Raw genomic sequence first — 19222 nt, forward strand, 5'->3', positions numbered from 1 at the left:
ATATGAATGCATGTACGTGCACAAACTTTTTTTCTCCCTTATTTCCATCTCTCAATTACAGTGTTTGAACTTAATACTTATCATATTTTTTCCAGATTCTGCAACAACATTCCAGAGACGGGGAATCTGTCACTTTATGCAAACCGTAAGTATTATCGGCGTCATATATTTACATTCCATTCTATTTTTTTAATATAAATCCAGAAACTTTCTCTACATTGCTTGTGTAAGTGAAAATAGTGTCAAGCATATCTTGTAGGGTTCTTCGATATAGGCTAATTGTCGTGTACCTCATAATGCTCATTATTTTCTTCGCCCACGAAGTTGGGAGGAGGTTATATTTTCGTCCCTGTTTGTTTGTTCGTTTGTGAACAACTTCCTGGCCACAACTTCCTGGCCTCAATTTTCCTCATAGAGTAGTGAAACATTCAGGGATTAATTGTGAGGTTGAGACGTGGAAGTAATTCAGTTTTGAAAGTCCTTGGTCAAAGGTCAAGATCGAGCAAAAGGTCGACCGAATTAACCCTAACCTTAATCCCAAGTTCGCACATGGTTGTCACGCACACTTCAAATACGCCTACGATTTAAATTGATTCTGGGGTAAAGCAAGCGAGTTTGGAGAAGTAAGCTGCCGTGGCCGAGGTCTACTCTCCTAGAGTGCCTTTCTAGTATTGGAAGTGGTAATATTTTCCATATTTTGGTCTATTTTCCCAATTTTCCTCAGTTTTGTTAGTTATTTCCAGCTTGTGAAGAGTTGCGCTTGGTTCAGTTGCGTAGATCAAGTGAAAGACAAGCCCCTGTAATATCCGAGTAGTCTTATGTTAAGAATTGTGCCACTCAGTTATTTCGATTTTGGTTAACTTTTATTTTATCTTCATTTTAGGGTTCAGTTTTGCTTAATTCCTTCCTTTACTTATTATTATTATTATTATTATTATTATTATTATTATTATTATTATTATTATATGCTAAGCAATAACTGTAGTTGGAAAAGCAAGATGCTATAAGCCCAAGGGGTCCAACAGGGAAAATAGCCCATTGAGGAAAGGGGAACAGGAAATAAATAAACTACGAGAAAAGTAATGAACGACCTAAATGGAATATTTAAAGAACAGTAACAACATTAAATTACATCTTTCACATATAAACTATAAAAACTTCAAAAAAGAAAAAAATACGAGGAAGAGAAATAAGCTAGATCACCGTGCCCGATTGTACCCTCAAGCAAGAGAACTCTAATCATAGACATTGGAAGGCCATGGTACAGAGGCTATGGCACTACCCAAAACTAGAGAACAATGGTTTGATTTTGGAGCGTCCTCCTAGAAGAGCTGCTTACCATATCTAAAGAGTCTCTTCTACCCTTACCAAAAGGAAAGTAGCCCCTGAACAATAGTGTTGTAGTTAACTCCTTGAGCGAAGAACAAAAGTAACAAATAATTATAGTCAACTCTTAGATACGATCTCACTTCTCCCTAAGGAATTAAGCTTGATTTAGTTTTGATGTTTGTGATCATGTGTGTATTGTAAATCTGAGAAATTTCTTAAAGATTAGATTATTTATCAATCTAACTCCCAGCATATCTCCAGCTTGTTTAAAGGTTTAAAGGCCACTCACAAGTGGCAGAGGCCAGGGACTGTGATAATGTCCTATCACGCAGGACAGTGCCCTAGAGACTAAGCATATATACGGATGATCAGCGCCCAAGCACCCTCTCCATCAAAGCTAGGACAAAGGAGGGTCATGCAATAGCTGCTGATATCTCAGCAGATAGACCTATAGGCTCTCTTAAACCCCCCATCCTTAGCTGACAATGATAGTGAAGTTGCAGCGACCAAAGGATCTAACTATAGTCCATTTCTTTTATCGAGGCAGATTTGCACCGACTCGCAGCCGTGCCCTCTAGCTCGGAAAAGTTTCCTGATCGCTGATTGGTTAGAATTATCTCGTCCAACCAATCAGCGATCAGTAAACTTTTCCGAGCTAAAAGGGCACGGCTGCGAGTCGGTGCAAATCTGCATCGTTAAAAGAAATGGACTATAGTTTGAGCGGAACTCAAACCCTAGTCTGGCATTCACCAGTCAGGGACGTTACCACATCGGCCAACACAACTTTATGTTTTTCATTACTGATTTCTATTTTCCATAATACTTCCATACACATTCATACACATATGACATTGATCATATAATATAGTACGAGGGTTGTTGAGGGAGGTAATATAATCAGATTCCTAATGCCATCTTCCCCAAGATGCGGCCGGTTTATTGCGATCTTGAAGACTCCTTCCACGATTAATTTTATAGTTTTTTATGAGGTTTTATAATGATTAAAAGGCGTTCCTGGTACCTACCATCAATATCAATCACCGGGGCATTATAAAATTTTCTGAACGATGCCAATATATTTTGAATGCCAGTCGACATCTTTGTTGTTTGATCTTCTTGAGTGATTTAGAATTTCCTTAAGTATTACTTTTTTATTTTTTTTTTATTTACGTGTCATTGAATTTAGTTTATTTTGCAAAGATTAAACTGGATCACAATGAAAGATTGCATTTACATGGAATTAACGAGGGATGATAATTTTATTTTATACCAAGATTCTCGGTAGTTTTAACTTTTTATTTTTTAACGAATTTTTTTTTCTGTGATCAATTTAAACAATTTATTCCAGTTCAGAGATATTCTCCTCCTGATGAACAATAATTAAACCTATATGAAGTCTTTTTAGTCTAATGACTTAGAATTATCGTAACAGTTGCCTACAATCAAGATAAACTTCTACTGTAGGTTCTAGAGCTTTCAAAGATGCCACTCCAAGACTATACAATAAGTTCCTAGATACACGAAAGACTGAAGATATTAAGGCTTTTCTATGTCCTTCGATATTATGGAATTGACAATTAAGCCGGAATGCTCTGTGTGATACTCTTAAATGCCTAAAAATGTATACAACAAACAGATATTGTAGGTCCCGTAGGGCGCAGGGTGATAGGTCTAGGAAAGCAGTCCTTAAAGTTAGTAAGGCCGGATCAGACTTCTGTCATGTCCTGTTTAATCGCTGATGGATATATCTTTCGTCATAGCAAAAGAAAAGCTCTAAAATTTAGTTTTAACGTATGTTGTATCCCTAACTCCATCGACGTCAGTGGATGTTCGGGTTTGCTGATCTTGGTGCCCCGCCTCTCCAGGATTTGGAAACTTATTCAAGTACTTGCAGAACAAATTAGCAATGAAGATCATGCCACAGTCTGGTCGCTACTGGAATAAAACTATTAGAATACTGTGAAGTGTTGACGAAGAGAAGACTTGTTCAAACTAACTGCATACCTAGTACTTCATACAGGATGGTAAAGTCTGGGAAGGTCTGAATGCAAAAGATGGTCAGAATTATGAAAAATATTATGCAACCTGTACGAAGACCGATGAACAATTTGATATTTGAGACCAGTTAAGCCTGAATCCACTTTGGGATTAAACATAACATCACACTTGCAAACAGGTCGTTGGATCCAATGAACGGATTTTTTTGTTTTTCCGTCATTAAATGTGCCTAATATTTCTTTAAACTATATAAAGTGTTTTCCCAGAATGTTGTTCATACCGTTTAGATTCATGAAGTTAAATTCTTTATGTCTTAACTAGCATGAGGTTGGGAAAAATAATAAAAGCCTTTAAATGAAGAAAATTACTTAACGTATAATATCTGAAAGTTTTTAGTTGGCTAGCTAAGTGGGTCTTTTTGAAAATGCCTCCGGCCTCCAAGAGAGGGGTTCTCCAAAGCAGGGTCAGAAAATTAAGCATATAAGTATACAATACATTTAAGATTACCACCAACAGTCCAATAATTTCATAAAAGTTAAGTGAGCTTCGCTCGCCTCTCACCCAGGTAAGGGGGATGGAGGACCTATTTATTAAGTTCCTCTCAAGGGCCCCAAATATATAGCAACGCCCCTAATAGGTTTTATACCATAAAACTAAGTTTGAAACGTAACATCGGCCTCACCCCAAGACAATCTCCTTGCTAACCTTCTCTTTCAATCAAATATCTTCGGAGATGATAGCATTCCCTCTTAGTTGTCCTTCCTGACGCTCCCTGGAGAAGCTGGGATGTAATTAGTTGTGTGGGTTCAATTACTAGCCTTAATGGAGCAGTTTGGCGAGAGCTAAACGACTTCCCCCTCAGAGGAACGAGAATTCGACCGCCAGCGAACCAAGAAGGGGCTTTGTGAAGTGAGAGAAAGCGGACTCAAATCTCTAGCCTTTACGCAACAAAGGCGCATTTCAGTTGTTATGGTCTTCAAAGAACGGTTTCAAAGAAATTGGTCTATGGTTATTATTATTATTATTATTTTTTTTTTTTTTAGAAAGAACTGGTGTACGCTAACCGTGAAAATTTATGTTGAATATTTAGATAGATATGTACACACGCTATCTCACCGGGGTAGGATTACGCCCTCTCCCCATACCTAAGGGGCAGAGAAAGCTGGCGACAGGAAACACACACACTATATATATATATATATATATATATATATATATATATATATAATATATATATATATATATATATGTGTATATATATATATATATATATATATATATATATATATATATATATATATATATATATATATATATATATATATATATATAGCAAGACTCTTGATCTTTATCATATAGGCCGGGGAGATGGTCTAAAATGAAACTGGCTATGATTACAACCTATTTAAGAAATAATGGAATACTCAGTTTCGGCCCGGAAAGAATTGTTTAACAAGAGATAGGTTGTGGTTGGTGTTGAAAGAACGGTATTTAAAGAACCAAGCCATGCTAGTTGAAGTCTGTAAAGAACAAATAAAATTTTATTTACCTTTGCCTATGGCAGAGGAAGAACGGTCTACATAAATAGACCGTGGTTATGGGGAAAAGGAAGAACGGTCTAAAAGTAAACCGTGGTTATGGGGACAAAGGAAGAACGGTCTAAAGAAATGGACCGTGGTTGTGGGGATGAAGGAAGAACGGTCTAAAGAAATAGGCCGTGGTTATGGGGAAAAAGAAGAACAGTCTAAAAATAAACCGTGGTTATGGGAACAAAGGAAGAACAGTTTGAAGAAATGGACCGTGGTTGTGGGGATGAAGGAAGAACGGTCTAAAGAAATAGAACGTGGTTGTGGGGGCAAACGAAGAATGGTCTAAAGAAATCGAACGTGGCTACGGGGAGAAGGGAAAAACGGTCTAAAAGTAGACCGTGGTTATGGGGAAAAACGAACGGTCTAAAAACAACCATACTGTAGTTACGGCGTAAAAAGAACGGATTACAAAGAATTTAAATTTTACGCTCTAGAAAGAAATGACAAGAAGTTGTTAAAACTAGGTTCGAGAAATAGAGAAATAAGGATAGTCTAAAAATAATTATAATGGTTATGGTCTTAAATGACCACCCACCACGCGCATACCACTCCCCCTCCCCTCCCCCCAATCCTCCCCCATAACAAGGTGAATGCCTACCACAACAGCGCAGAAATAAATCAGCCAGGGACAGTTCCACTTTCGGAGGTATTTTTTTCTCTCTGGAATTAATCGGCATAAATTTTGTTGGTCGTCTGTTGTATCTGTTTCTTTTTCTATTTTTTAGAAAACATATCATAGGAGAAATTATTTTGCTTATAAGCGCACTTGCATATTTCTAATTGTACTTTATTATAATATAAATATTAAGCTCTACTTAGCTGATTTATAAAGAAAAAGAAAAACTAAACTAGTCTGAAAACCTAGAAAACGTAATAGATACATGTTATATAGATACTAGTGTACTCTACCCGTCAAAAATGACGGCTAAATATTTAGATAGGTATGCGCACACGCATTCCCCTCTCACCATGGTATGACTACTCCCTATCCTTCCTACCCCAGGGACAGGTACTGTGTGTATATATATATATATATATATATATATATATATATATATATATATATATATATGTAAGACCTTTCTCTTTATTATATAGAGGAGACGAGGTTAATAGCGCTTTGACACACAGAGGAGCTCAAAGTAAATAAGTGAGACAACTTACGATAGATGGACGTGTTTTAAGGAAGAGGTGTAGATAAAACCGGCTTAAGACGCACCACATAAAATAGCACCGGTATTAAGGGTGGTGTATTTCCTTATTTCCGTTCCGTACTGGGCTATGTTATAAACCCTTGGGCTTATAACATTTTGCTTTCACAACTAGGGTTGAAGCTTAGTTAGTTAGTAATAATAATAATAATAATAATAATAATAATAATAATAATAATAATAATAATAATAATAATAATGTTGAGTTCCTTATCAAAATAGATATTCTGAAGTGAAGAGTCGACGCGTGTGGCAAGCGCTCTCGTATATAGCAAATGGGAACTATACTTTTTTAATAGATAGCGCTGGAAACAAGTGCCATGGAGCTTTGAGGTCTCTCGAGAAAATGGCTTCTTGCCATTTAACAGAACGAGTGTTAATTCAAACATTGTGCATTATTGCTGAAAAAAACTAATGTATACCTCTTGTAATACTATTAAAAAAGAATTACTTGAATACTGAAAATTTCATCTCGAAAATAGGGCTTTTTAGATGGCATTAGTATGTGTATGTCCTGATGTTTTTTTATAGGAATTAGTTTGGAGACATAATATGTTACACATAGTCATGCAATAGCTCAGTTGAAAATGGTAGCAGTCACGCAATGCTAAATTGTTGAGGCAGGTGACTCATTGAATGTTCCCGAATCCACTGAACTGGAAATTGATAGTTTTGCGAATACAGCTGAGTCATTGTTGCTTTTAAGATTAGGACGATTACAATGCCTGGAAATACTGATCACTTACATTGAGTTCTACTCTCCTGATGCTATCAAACAGGGGAACCTACAAGATCTATCTATTATATAAAGCTTATGCATTTGGCGTATCACACAGCGTGTTGCGTTTTTATTGTCAAATCCTCATTATCGAAACACTTACAGAAGAAGAAAGTCTTCAGTTTCTTCTTGAAAGCCTTTATATCTTGTCTTTCGGATGCACAGTTGGAGTGTGTGGTATAGTTTTGAGGCCGCATATTTAAAAGTTCTACTGTAGAACCTAGAGTAGACACATCATGGCTCCATTGATTTGAAACCATCTGTAACTATTCTCGTGCCAACACGGTCCGTTGGCTCTACGATGTGTAGTAATTTTTAGATATTTTGGACGTCCGGTTCTAATAACTTTTTGGGTCATTGCACATATCTTAAACTATTCTAGCTCTAATAGGCAGCCAGTGCAATTCGATTAGTATAGGAGTAATCCTTTCTCGAGTGGGACACCTTTTATCAGTATTGCTCCTCTGTTTAGTTTATATTGCAATTTCTTAAGTTGCACTTTGAATAGATTTTAATAGATGGAGTTGCATTGTCAATCCTGGTAATAAAAAAGTTTATCATAAAATTCTTTACAGAATATCCATCCTGACATCTGTATTAAAAAAAAAAAAAAAGTTTCTAAGATGATATCCTGCGGTTTTTACTACATTTTTTATTTGAGCATTGAGAAATTAGTTAGTCGAAAAGATCCTTAGGTCACGGACTTTACTAGATGTCGGGACAGAGTTTTTTTTTTAAATAATTATTTGGATGTCGCCGAGTCTCTCAAGCTTTATTTCATTGTAATCACCATAAATTGTTCTATTTTCATTTAGTTTTAGCTGCCTTCGCCAAGGGTATGTATTCACCCCGTCTATTTGTTTTTTGTGCGTAGTTTTACACAAAAACTACTGTACCGATTTTACCAAACTTAGTAGTTGGGTATACCCAAGGATGAATCTGTAACCTTTTGGATAAAGTTCATCAAAGTACAAGTACGCATCAGTACTTTAAAAATAATCGTAATTTTATTTTTTTGTGATCAACTTTACGCGAAAAAACTACAGAAGCAATTTCGACGAAACTTGGATATGTTGGGTATTTCCCAAGGACAAAGCCATTAGATTTTGGAGAAAGTAAAACTGCGTGGCGTGAATAAGGCACGCTCTCTACTGAGTGCCCCTCTAGTTGTTAACTGCCATCCTTTCTCTAACACTGGAATCAGCGTCAAACGTTAATGTCTTGAACTGGCTTAGCAAGAAACACGTGTCACTCGTCAGTCGATAATAAAACAAAGGACATTAAAGTCTCGATGAATATGCAGTCTTTTGATATATAAACTGCAGTTCCTACAGCTTGAAGATTCGATAATTGTGTATCACGATGAGTAAATTAGTTGGAGGTTTTAGATTTTTTAGTCTTTCTCATCTTTGAAGTGTAAAGAGGTGTCTAGTAGCAACTTTTCTATATATTGAGTTTAATTTTAATTCAGCGGACTACTTAAGGTTAAGCTGACAACTCTTCTAAAATGAAAAAAGTTGATGACGTCTCAGGCAATTAGACACATTTCAGTATTGTGAATAGGCCTAATTGGCTTTCAAATACACCAATGTGAAACGTCAGTTTTAAAACCAAACACCTTTTTTACAACTAAAGTGTGCGTAAAACAAAACGCAAGACTAGGCTGAAATTCACTTAGTTTCCGGAAATAAATAAAAAAATAATTCGCCTTGATATTACGCGTCCTAAACATCAACACACACCAGTTGCCTCAAGAGGTTAGGCCTATCAGTGCTGAGATCAGCGTTTGTGTAGACCTGATGTTTGTTTAACCTGGATCCATACTTCACGGGAACTTTAGTGGGGTTCAGTTACCTCATCCGCCATTGAATAGTGACTGGGGAGGTCGTTTCTATCTGCTTTGTTTAGCCTTGTGCTACTTAACGTAAGCGCTGCTCCTTTTAATCGTGCCAGTGTTTTACTAACACCGTTCCGGAGCTTGGAAAGTTTCATTTTTTATTTGTTCCTGAATGATTATATATGACTTATAGAAATAGCAATTAGCCGATCTTATGTGCCTTATAGGAATAAGAATTAGATAGTCTTATACTTCACTACTTTTCATAGTCAATTTCCCACCATAGCATTTCGCTGGACTAGCGCACTTACTTTTATTTCATGAATGTTTTACACAAGCAGCATTACGATGATGAAGATAATATCAAAACGATAAGGAAACCAAGGGGATTTTTTTCTACAGAAAACCAGTAATAATATTCTAAACATTCGTGCAAAAGGTTCACCTTCATCATAATTCATCATCGTGGTTAGGACCTCCCATTCATACCGTATACGCTCATCACGTCTCCTTATCTCATTTCAGAATTACAATCTCTCTCTCTCTCTCTCTCTCTCTCTCTCTCTCTCTCTGTCTCCACCGTAGGCGCAGAAATGAAATGCAATATTGAATGGGGGTGAACATTCCCACTGCTAAGAGGTAAAATATACCAACTCTATGGTAAACTTCCACCACTTTTAAACAACGTCGAACACATTAATTACGGGTGGTTTCTGCAAGTAATTTATCTTGTCGGTAGCTTTCTCACCCCCCCCCCACCCCACAATGAAAGTTAACAACGAATTACCGCAAGTCAATGGTAAGTGAAATTTACGTGATAGCGAAAAGAGCATCAGCCAAAACAAATTTGTTCCTATCTCTAGAGAGTGATATAAAATCCACCCTTTTCAAAGCAATTACACTGAATTTAGAGAATATTCAACTTAAGAAAATAGTGTCGACCAGAAATTTTTACTTTTATATGAGTTAAATAGATAGGAAATAACTTTAGTTATTCTTTTGTCCTTAAATTTTATACGAGTTGAACGTATAAGGTTATAGAAATAAATTTCTACCTCATATAATGAGCGAAACTTAGTTTCATCAAATGAAAGGCAAGGTCGGTATCAATCTTGTCTTTCATCATTATTATTATTATTATTATTATTATTATTACTTGCTAAGCTACAACCATAGTTGAAAAAGCAGGATGCTATAAACCAAGGGGCCATGACATGGAAAATAGCCCAGTGAGGAAAGGAAACAAGGAAATAAGAGAAGAAATTAACAATTAAAATAAAATATTTTAAGAACAGTAACAACACAAAAATAAATATTTCATATATAAACTATAAAAACTTTAACAAAATAAGAAAAAGAGAAATAAGATAGAATAGTGTGCCCGAGCGTACCTTCAAGCTAGAGAGAAGACTAGGATTCGATCCCAGTATGATGTAGGAATTTATTTCAATTTGGGCACGATATTGTGTTTATTTTAATCCATATAGGAAATAACGTTTCATATCAGATTAAACCTAGACCCAGTCAACAAATAGAGCTGTTTATTATATATTTACAATATATCAAAAACTTTCTAGCCGCGGTAAAGACATCCCGATGAAAAATAAAAGAGCAGTGTAGACCAACTAGCATTTACTTAATGAAATGTTTCCCTTTTCCGAAAAGTTAGGACGGGGGGAAAAAGCTATCAATGTTTGTTTGGGGAAAGGGCTAATCTCTGCGGATGGAAAGTTTTTATTGGAAATGGAAGATTTGGTTAACGTCTGTCCATTTCCGGAAAGTTATTATTTCATTTCCAGTCCCTCCTGTGTCATTCCAGGAAACGAGAGTTGCTTACTCACACACACACACACACACACACACATATATATATATATATATATATATTGGTTTCTATAAGTATCGTGGTAGATTATACTGAAATGTGTTCTCCTTTGCAATTGTTAAGGAATTGTTGATAGTCGGAGGTTGTTTGTTTGTTTGTTTGTGAAGAATTTAGCAAAGTTTTTATTTTATTTATATATGATTTGACATTATATACGATATATATATATATATATATATATACATATTAATGCAATTTGCCGTTTTTCGGAGTCTCTCTCTCTCTCTCTCTCTCTCTCTCTCTCTCTCTCTCTCTCTGATTCAAAAAAGTAATTATTTCCGGATGAATTCAATGCGTCTGTTTGTAAGAGTAAAATAAATTGAAAATAATTGTCAATTTTTGTGCTCCAGTATACTTGTTAATTTTATTATACCAAGGTGAAAGAAAGGAGACAAAAAAAATGAAGAGCGACATTTTCATGGAAAATGAGGAAGTCGTTAACAAGTTCATTAGAACTTCGTCTGGGAAAATGACTCATAATGCACTTCTGAGGTTATTTCTCTTATTTGAATTACCATTTTTATTACTTTTGATAAAACTCTCTCTCTCTCTCTCTCTCTCTCTCTCTCTCTCTCTCTCTCTCTCTCTCAAACAGATATTTTGTGAGCACTTTTCGAAACCATCGTACCAAACTGCCTACAACTTTTGAAACAAAGTAAAATTATATGAATGTGAAAATACAGACATTATTCATTTGCACATAAATGTGAAAATATAAACATTATTCATGTGCACTTAAATGTGAAAATACATACATTTTTCATGCACATAAATGTGAAAATACAGCCATTATTCATGAGCACATAAATGTGAAAATAGACATTATCCATGTGCACATGAATGTGAAAATACAAACATTATTCATATGCACACATGTGAAAGTACAGACATTATTCATGTGCACATAAATGTATAAATACAAACATTTTTCATGTGCACATAGATGTGAGAATAGACATTATTCATGAGCACATAAGTGTGAGAATACAGACATTATGCATGCGCATATAAATGTGAAAATACAAACATTCATATGCACAAAAATGTGAAAATGCAGACATTATTCATGAGTGCATAAATGTGAGAATACAGACATTATTCATGTGCACATAAATGTGAATATACAAACATCATTCATGTGCACATAAATGTGAAAATACAGACATTATTCTTGTGCACGTAAATGTGAAAATAGACACTATTCATGTGTACATCAATGTGAAAATACAAACATTATTCATGTGCCCCTTCCAGGTGTAGATAAAAATTCCTCAAATTCACCTGGTCGATGTTCCCTCACCTTCTGTCTCATTCAGTTGTCTCTTCTGACTATTTCCTGGTCCATATGTTCCCCTAAACAGTACAATTTCCATCTACCTTTACCCCTCCCTCTCTCACTCTCTCTCTCTCTCTCTCTCTCTCTCTCTCTCTCTCTCGCTTTAACATTCCCACATTATTTTGCTTAAATTTGTTATATCCCGATACGTTTCCTTGCACTTTGATGACACTCCTCAGTATTCTCTCTCTCTCTCTCTCTCTCTCTCTCTCTCTCTCTCTCACTTTAACATTCCAACATTCTCTCTTTTGCTTGAATTTATATCCTGATACATTTCATTGCACTTAGATGACATTCCTTGATCTCTCTCTCTCTCTCTCTCTCTCTCTCTCTCTCTCTCTCTTGTTTGTTCCCCAATTACCCAATAATATTTCGCTCTTGACTTATTCTTAATTGGTCATTAATCTTTCGATTAGTTCAGATATCTCATCACGATTATTTTTTTTAATTCTATGAAATGAAATAAATCTTTTGGTAGATTATTTCAGTAACTTTTTTATCGATTGGTTAACTTTAATTGCTATAAACTTGTTAAAATTCTCACCGATTAGGGTTTCGACAAACAAAAATTGAATTTTAATGAAGAATCTATGTTTGAACTATAAACGATGTATCCCATTTTTATCTTTTTTTCATATTGAAAGCTAATTCCAACCCTGAAACTTTCCTTAGTTATTAACGGCAACTCTCTCTCTCTCTCTCTCTCTCTCTCTCTCTCTCTCTCTCTCGACCTAATAATGGATGGAGTAGAATTTATAAAAAGAAAATTCTAAATGGCCTGGTGCGGTTTCACTATTTCTATTAGTAGAAACACCCTAACCTGACTTTTATCTTTCTTTTATTTTTATTATTGTGAGGGGAGAACGAACGCAATATAACGGTATAAGCGGGGGGGGGGGATCACTTACGGCAAAACTAGTAGCAATTCCATTACACTTTTTCTTTGGGGTACTTTTATTTTAGAGAAAAATGTTATTAATAGATGTAAAAATTCTTTCGGTTTGCAGAAGCCGTTCGTAGAGAGAGAGAGAGAGAGAGAGAGAGAGAGAGAGAGATTAAGTGGTTGAAATAAAGAAAGCTTAAAAAGTAGAGAGAACAATAGGTGGATGAGAGAGAGAGAGAGAGAGAGAGAGAGAGAGAGAGCTTAAAAAGCAGAGAGAACAATGGGTGGATGAGAGAGAGAGAGAGAGAGAGGGAGAGAGAGAGAGAGAGAGCTTAAAAAGCAGAGAGAACAATGGGTGGATGAGAGAGAGAGAGAGAGAGAGAGAGAGAGAGAGGTGGTTGAAATAAAGAAAGCTCAACAAATGCAATTTCTCCAGAGCTTAGTCTGACAAGACCTGTTGCCTCGGCTGAGCCATGTCTCTTTGAGGTGTCCCGAGTTAACAAACACTTTCCCTTTGCGCTCATCTGTAAACACATGCACATACACACAACTCGTACACAGCATAAACTTATGCACACACACACACACTCGTGTACAACTCTGGATTTAGTGCATGCGACACATTTTATTTTGGACATAAAAATTATTAACCAATCTTAATATTTTTAAATATATCAATTGAAAAAAAAACTCTTAATTTCGTGGAAATTACAGTAATCCAAGTAATTTGTGTATATAAAAATCTTTTGGCTAGTCGTCGCGAATATGATTGCAAATTTTAATTTACCAGTCATGTTGCATTTATATGAATTTTGCAGATTGAAATCCTTTAATTTTTGCAATATTGAAAATGTTCAAAGTATGGAAAATATAATCGAACCAAACCTATCAGGAATTACTATACCACTTTAATTAATATTTGAATTTTCTTTCCTATTCATTGGACATGTTTTTTTATTACGGGGTTGTGGTGGCCGATGTGGTAACGTCCCTGACTGGTGAACGCCAGACTGGTGTTCGAGTCCCGCTCAAACTCGTTTGTTCCTTTTGTCTCTGCAACCTCACCATCCTTGTGAGCCAAGGATGGAGTGTTTGGGGGAAGTCTATAGGTCTATCTGCTGGCCTTCCTTGGTCGTAGCTTGGGTTGAGAGGGGGTTTGGACGCTGATCATATGTATATATGGTTAGTCTGTAGGGCATTGTCCTGCTTGATATGGCAATGTCACTGTCCCTTACCCCTGCCATTCATGAGTTGACTTTAAACCTTTAAAACCAGAGAAGAAAATAGAATTCTTGAGGTCTAATATTCTCAAATGTTGGGAAGGCATAGTGTGGAAATATTTCTTGGCTTTTATTGAAGGCTTCTGTTCTTTAATTTAATTCTTGCTTCCTTTTATTATGTTTTCTCAAAAACATTTTGTTTTCATATTTTATGAATATAATGTGACCGAAGCCTATTAAAAGGCATACAGTTTGACAAGGGAAATTCCTGGCACACCTCTATCTGAAGAAGTGCATCCTATCACGTCCCTACTGCACGGCGAGTTCCTGTGTCGCCTGGGCCCACCACCACTGCCACGTTTCTCATTACTAAATGTTTGGTTACTCCCTGCTCAGCAAGGATGTGACAGGGTGCACTTCGGAGCGAGGTGTACCAGGATTTCTTGTGTACAACTGTGCCTTATAAGAAAATAAGGTTAAATGTGACACCTTTTAGGTTCAATGCAGAATTTCATCGAAGTCTTTTTAGAACTAAAATCATCGCATTACTTCCATCAAGGTTAAGAAAATGGTCGCTCAAAAGATACAGTGTACAGTACATTCAGTTCTAAGTAAAAAAAAAAAATATCGCTTTATTAAATGTACACTGTATTCTATTATCACAGATATTTATAAACTTATACGATACACAGTGTAAAATAGTTTGTGTAGATAGAAAACTAGCAATATATCAAGTAATTGTAGGAAGTAACTGATGTAACTGAAATGTATATATACTATATATGTATGTATCTATATATACATATATATGTATGCAGGTATGTTTATCCCGGTTGGAGCAATAGATTATTCCTTATTATTGGTTGTAAGTATTTTACTAATATACCAATCGGAATGTTTAGTATTGTTATTCTTTCAGTATTTCCATCGAATTTTCACTGTTTTATTCATTATTGCATTTCAGTTATAATGAAATGTAATTATGAGAATATTGATAGTTTTTATCCGTGAATAACTGTTTTATACTGGTGTAACTATCATATTCGATTATAGATTTATGTGATAGAAGAATGCAGAGAACATTAGATAATGCGATGATTTTATATATATATATATATATATATATATATATATATATACATACATATTTTTATATATATATATATATATGTTATATATATATATTTTATATATATATAATATATATATATATATATATAGTGTGTGTGTATGTATATGTATGTGTGCGTGCATATATGTATGCATATGAATACGATGAACTACTTTCACTAGCAAGGGCTGACGAGAGCAAAAGTGAGTAAATGTTAAGTTTTGATTATACTTTTTAAACTGTTGGATTGTGGATGAACCCCCTTATAAAGATAACTTCCCAACGTAAGCCCCTTCATAAATCCACAAGTAAAGCTCATCAGCACTACGCTGAGCCCTTTGAGATACCCAGCGCCATTCACCTCATCTTGAACGCACAGCCGCCCTTCCTGATATATATTGGCCTTCCCCTTATCATCCCTGGACATTTTTTAATTATAGACCCTTTTCGTCTACTCTTATCCATCTCATCGCTTACGTTAGATTTTGTATCACTTCTTTGACGCATCTCCATATTTCTCTTTCTATTCTTTTCATGCATCGTAAGTTCGCACAGTGTGCAAGCAGTTCCCCTCAAAGGATTCAATCATTTGCCTTTCATGCATATCCAACATCCACATTTAGTTTATACAAAGGTGCGTAAGTCCCTACCTTGGCTTCCTCGGACAGTGTTTTTTGCACATTGTTCCACACTCCCTATTAACACCCATTTTTTTACTTATTCTTATGTTTATTGGCAATTACCTAGACGAATTATTCATTTACTTATTTTTCATATTTACTGCCAATTACCTAGACGAATTATTCATTTACTTATTTTTTATATTTAATCCCAATTACCTAGACGAATAATTCATTTACTTATTTTGTTTATATTTAATCCCAATTACCTAGAAGAATTGTTCATTTACTTATTTTTTTATATTTACTGCCAATTACGTAGACGAATTATTTCTTTACATATTTTTATATTTACTGCCAATTACGTAGACGAGTTATTCATTTACTTATTTTTTATATTTACTGCCAGTTACATAGACAAATTATTCATATCCATTCGTCACCCTCCCCAATCAGAACAGTAGCATGTGCAAAGTTCAACCGTTCCAAAATGCATTTTGGATTTATTTTGTTATACCGCTTTTTTCTACATTTTCTGTCTATTCTCTGACCTGTTACATCACTTCGTTCAAATATCAATCGACTGTTTTCTCAATTTCTCAGAGATACAAAATTAGCTTCCATTATTAAAGCTTTTGAATCCTCTCAACCCATTTTCTATATCATACCACATTAAAACCCTTTAAGTAGCCTTTTTAAAGCATCTGTTTTACGTATTTTTCAACCCATGTAGGCCACATACAGCTTTTTTCCTTTACTTCCAAACTTGCTTCTTTGAAGTTATATAACACACATCTTGTCTAAACCGCTCTGTTCTTCCCTGACAATCCATTCAATACTCTATTTTATTTTTTCAATCTAAACCTTTTTTCAATCTAAACCCTGCCATTCATCTTCTCTAATATTACAAATGAACTGTCCCCTGTAAATCAAGAAATCGTCTTAATCACCTTAGCCTTTAGACATTGGACAGTTATTTCTCCTTCAAACCTTGTTACCTTTTTCCTTATCCTGACAATACCTGCAAACCTTGGCCATCCACTCTGTCACACTACCACCACTTACTGTAGTATCTAATGTAATCAAATGAAATTTTAAACTTGCCATTTTGTTTTCACTTCTTTACAGCGGCATTGTTAAGCTTTGACTCGCTCCAATAATCAGAACTTTTTTAAAATCTAGAAAATTTTTTATTCCACAGACTTCTCTCTCTCTCTCTCTCTCTCTCTCTCTCTCTCTCTCTCCACCACCACCCTATCAAGTCTCCTGTCTACCTGTGCATTATTTCTTTCCTTGTGTTAAAAGAATTAGACCTCCGTTAATTCCTTTTCCATAAGAATACCTCTCATGTTCCGATTACGCCACTTGCGGTTTTTCTTCATTTTTCACTTCCTCTGCCCCCTTATACCCACAAACATTATCTGGGTATTTAGTACGTTGTCATGGAATTGTATGAACTCCTGTTCTACCTCTACTTACATACATTTGAAAATTTACGTTAAAAAACGGCAGAAACCCTGAAATAAATGTTCCCTGGCATTTACCGTTTTAAAAATGGATATATTGACGTAATATTATGGTCACCAACCCGAAGAGGATAATAGCAAAGTAGGGCAGAAATTACGGTCGCCTATATTTTACTGAAATACGGCTGAGAATAGTATATTTTTACGGATAATATACCGAATAAAATTACGTTTTTTTATTTCAACAGTATCTCGAACTCCAGCCAATTTATGTATTTTTACATATATTATATTTGAGCCAGTGGAACACAAGTGGCTGCATTTTTTTCTGAGACATTTAATCCCAATCAATTTCTCATAAACCAACCAGCTGTGATTGTGTATCAGTAATTGCTGGGTTTAAAAAAGTAGGGTGTTGTTGAGCGTGAGGTTACCAACCCGCTGAGATCCCAGAAGGTTTTGTAGAACTTTTCTAGCGCAAGCTACTTCAAGGTCGTTTTCTGGTGAATTTTAAGATCATATTCACGGCAAGATAAAAAAAAAAAAAATCTTGATTTTAAATAGAGTACAGGTTTGGATGAAGCTTCCCTAGTTTTGTTTTCCTAAAATAATTTTACAACCTGTTACTTCTAATAAAAAGTTTACCTTATATATGTTTTACGTTAGTCTCTCTCTCTCTCTCTCTCTCTCTCTCTCTCTCTCTCTCTCTCAAAAATACCAAATCGTTATAAATGAGATTTTACAGAATAACCCAAACACAGACTTTCCATTACGATTCATTTGTTAATTTATATTCTCCCAAGGAAGCACTTAAAAAAAGTTTCTTTACGAAACTGTAAAGTAAATAAGTACATATATAAAGATAAGTTATTTTATATAAGTATCGAGAGGAGATGAAAAGTATGATTTTCTTCCTCCTATTCTTGTGTCTTGAGCAGTTTATTACATAACGGGAGAGAATGTTGTATATCACACTTTGACTTTGTTGGAAAATTAAAGAAAAATAACGTAAGACTACATTACTTATATATATATATATATATATATATATATATTTATTTATTATATTTGCTAGGCCTACTAACAGACAAAACCCACGCGCTCTGTATCTTTTAATTACGCATAATAAACTTTCACTTAAAATATAGAGAGGAAAGAGAGAAACTTCTCTTTTCCTCCCATTGTTTCTCCTGCGGAGAGAGAGAGAGAGAGAGAGAGAGAGAGAGAGAGAGAGAGAACTTCAACACCTGTAGCTGTTGCAGAACCTTACCTTAACTGTTGCAGAAGAGGGGGAAAGACCTGTCGGGCTCGCGAGTGGGCGTAAAATACGATGTATGGTGTGGGTGTAGTTTGGATGGGCGTGTGGGTGTGTGAGACAGTGGTTTCAACACCTCGAGTATAGACTTGAGAGTAAACGCGAAATGTTTTTTGGGGGGAAAAGTTGGGTTGTTGTTGGTGACGCGGATTGGCCCGAATTGAAGGGAGGCGCCTTCGGTTGTGAGAGGAGGCCCACACACCGAAGGAGAGTGAGAGTGTGAGAGGAAGAGTTGTTGAGGGGAAGCGCCGCGCCTTCTCTCCCTATATACGCACGCGCTTCTCTTACACACACACACCGCACACATACACACACCTATCACCCTCCCCTCGTCTCCCTTTCCCCCATTTCTCTCTCTCTCTCTCTCTCTCTCTCTCTCTCTCTCTCTCTCTCAATTTTCTATGCTTCTTTTTCATTAGTTTTACATACAGCGTTTTTCGCCCCCCCCCCCCTCTCTCTCTCTCTCTCTCTCTCTCTCTCTCTCTCATATTTCTTATGCTCCTTTCTCATTGGTTTTGCACACAGCGTTTTACGCCCCTCTCTCTCTCTCTCTCTCTCTCTCTCTCTCTCTCTCTGTTACCTAAGCCTAATTTCTTCCAAATAGTCTTGCCCACCGTAGGTCCCCCTACTGGCTATGGGAGCAT

The 19222-nt window shown here is 35.8% G+C and overlaps 1 protein-coding gene across 1 annotated transcript in view; it reads right to left on the reverse strand.

Annotated features, from left to right (window-relative positions):
* The window catches only part of LOC137652232 (sodium- and chloride-dependent GABA transporter 1-like), a 483785-nt gene extending 465069 nt beyond the window's left edge, over nucleotides 1–18716 (reverse strand). The window contains exon 1 of the mRNA XM_068385472.1: nucleotides 18534–18716. The gene's annotated coding sequence lies outside the window, so the exon portion shown is untranslated. The remainder of the gene's footprint in view (nucleotides 1–18533) is intronic.
* Nucleotides 18717–19222: the final 506 nt, after the last annotated feature.

The sequence above is a fragment of the Palaemon carinicauda genome, chromosome 13 (genome assembly GCF_036898095.1).
Source record: "Palaemon carinicauda isolate YSFRI2023 chromosome 13, ASM3689809v2, whole genome shotgun sequence".
NCBI classification, from domain to species: Eukaryota; Metazoa; Arthropoda; class Malacostraca; order Decapoda; family Palaemonidae; genus Palaemon; species Palaemon carinicauda.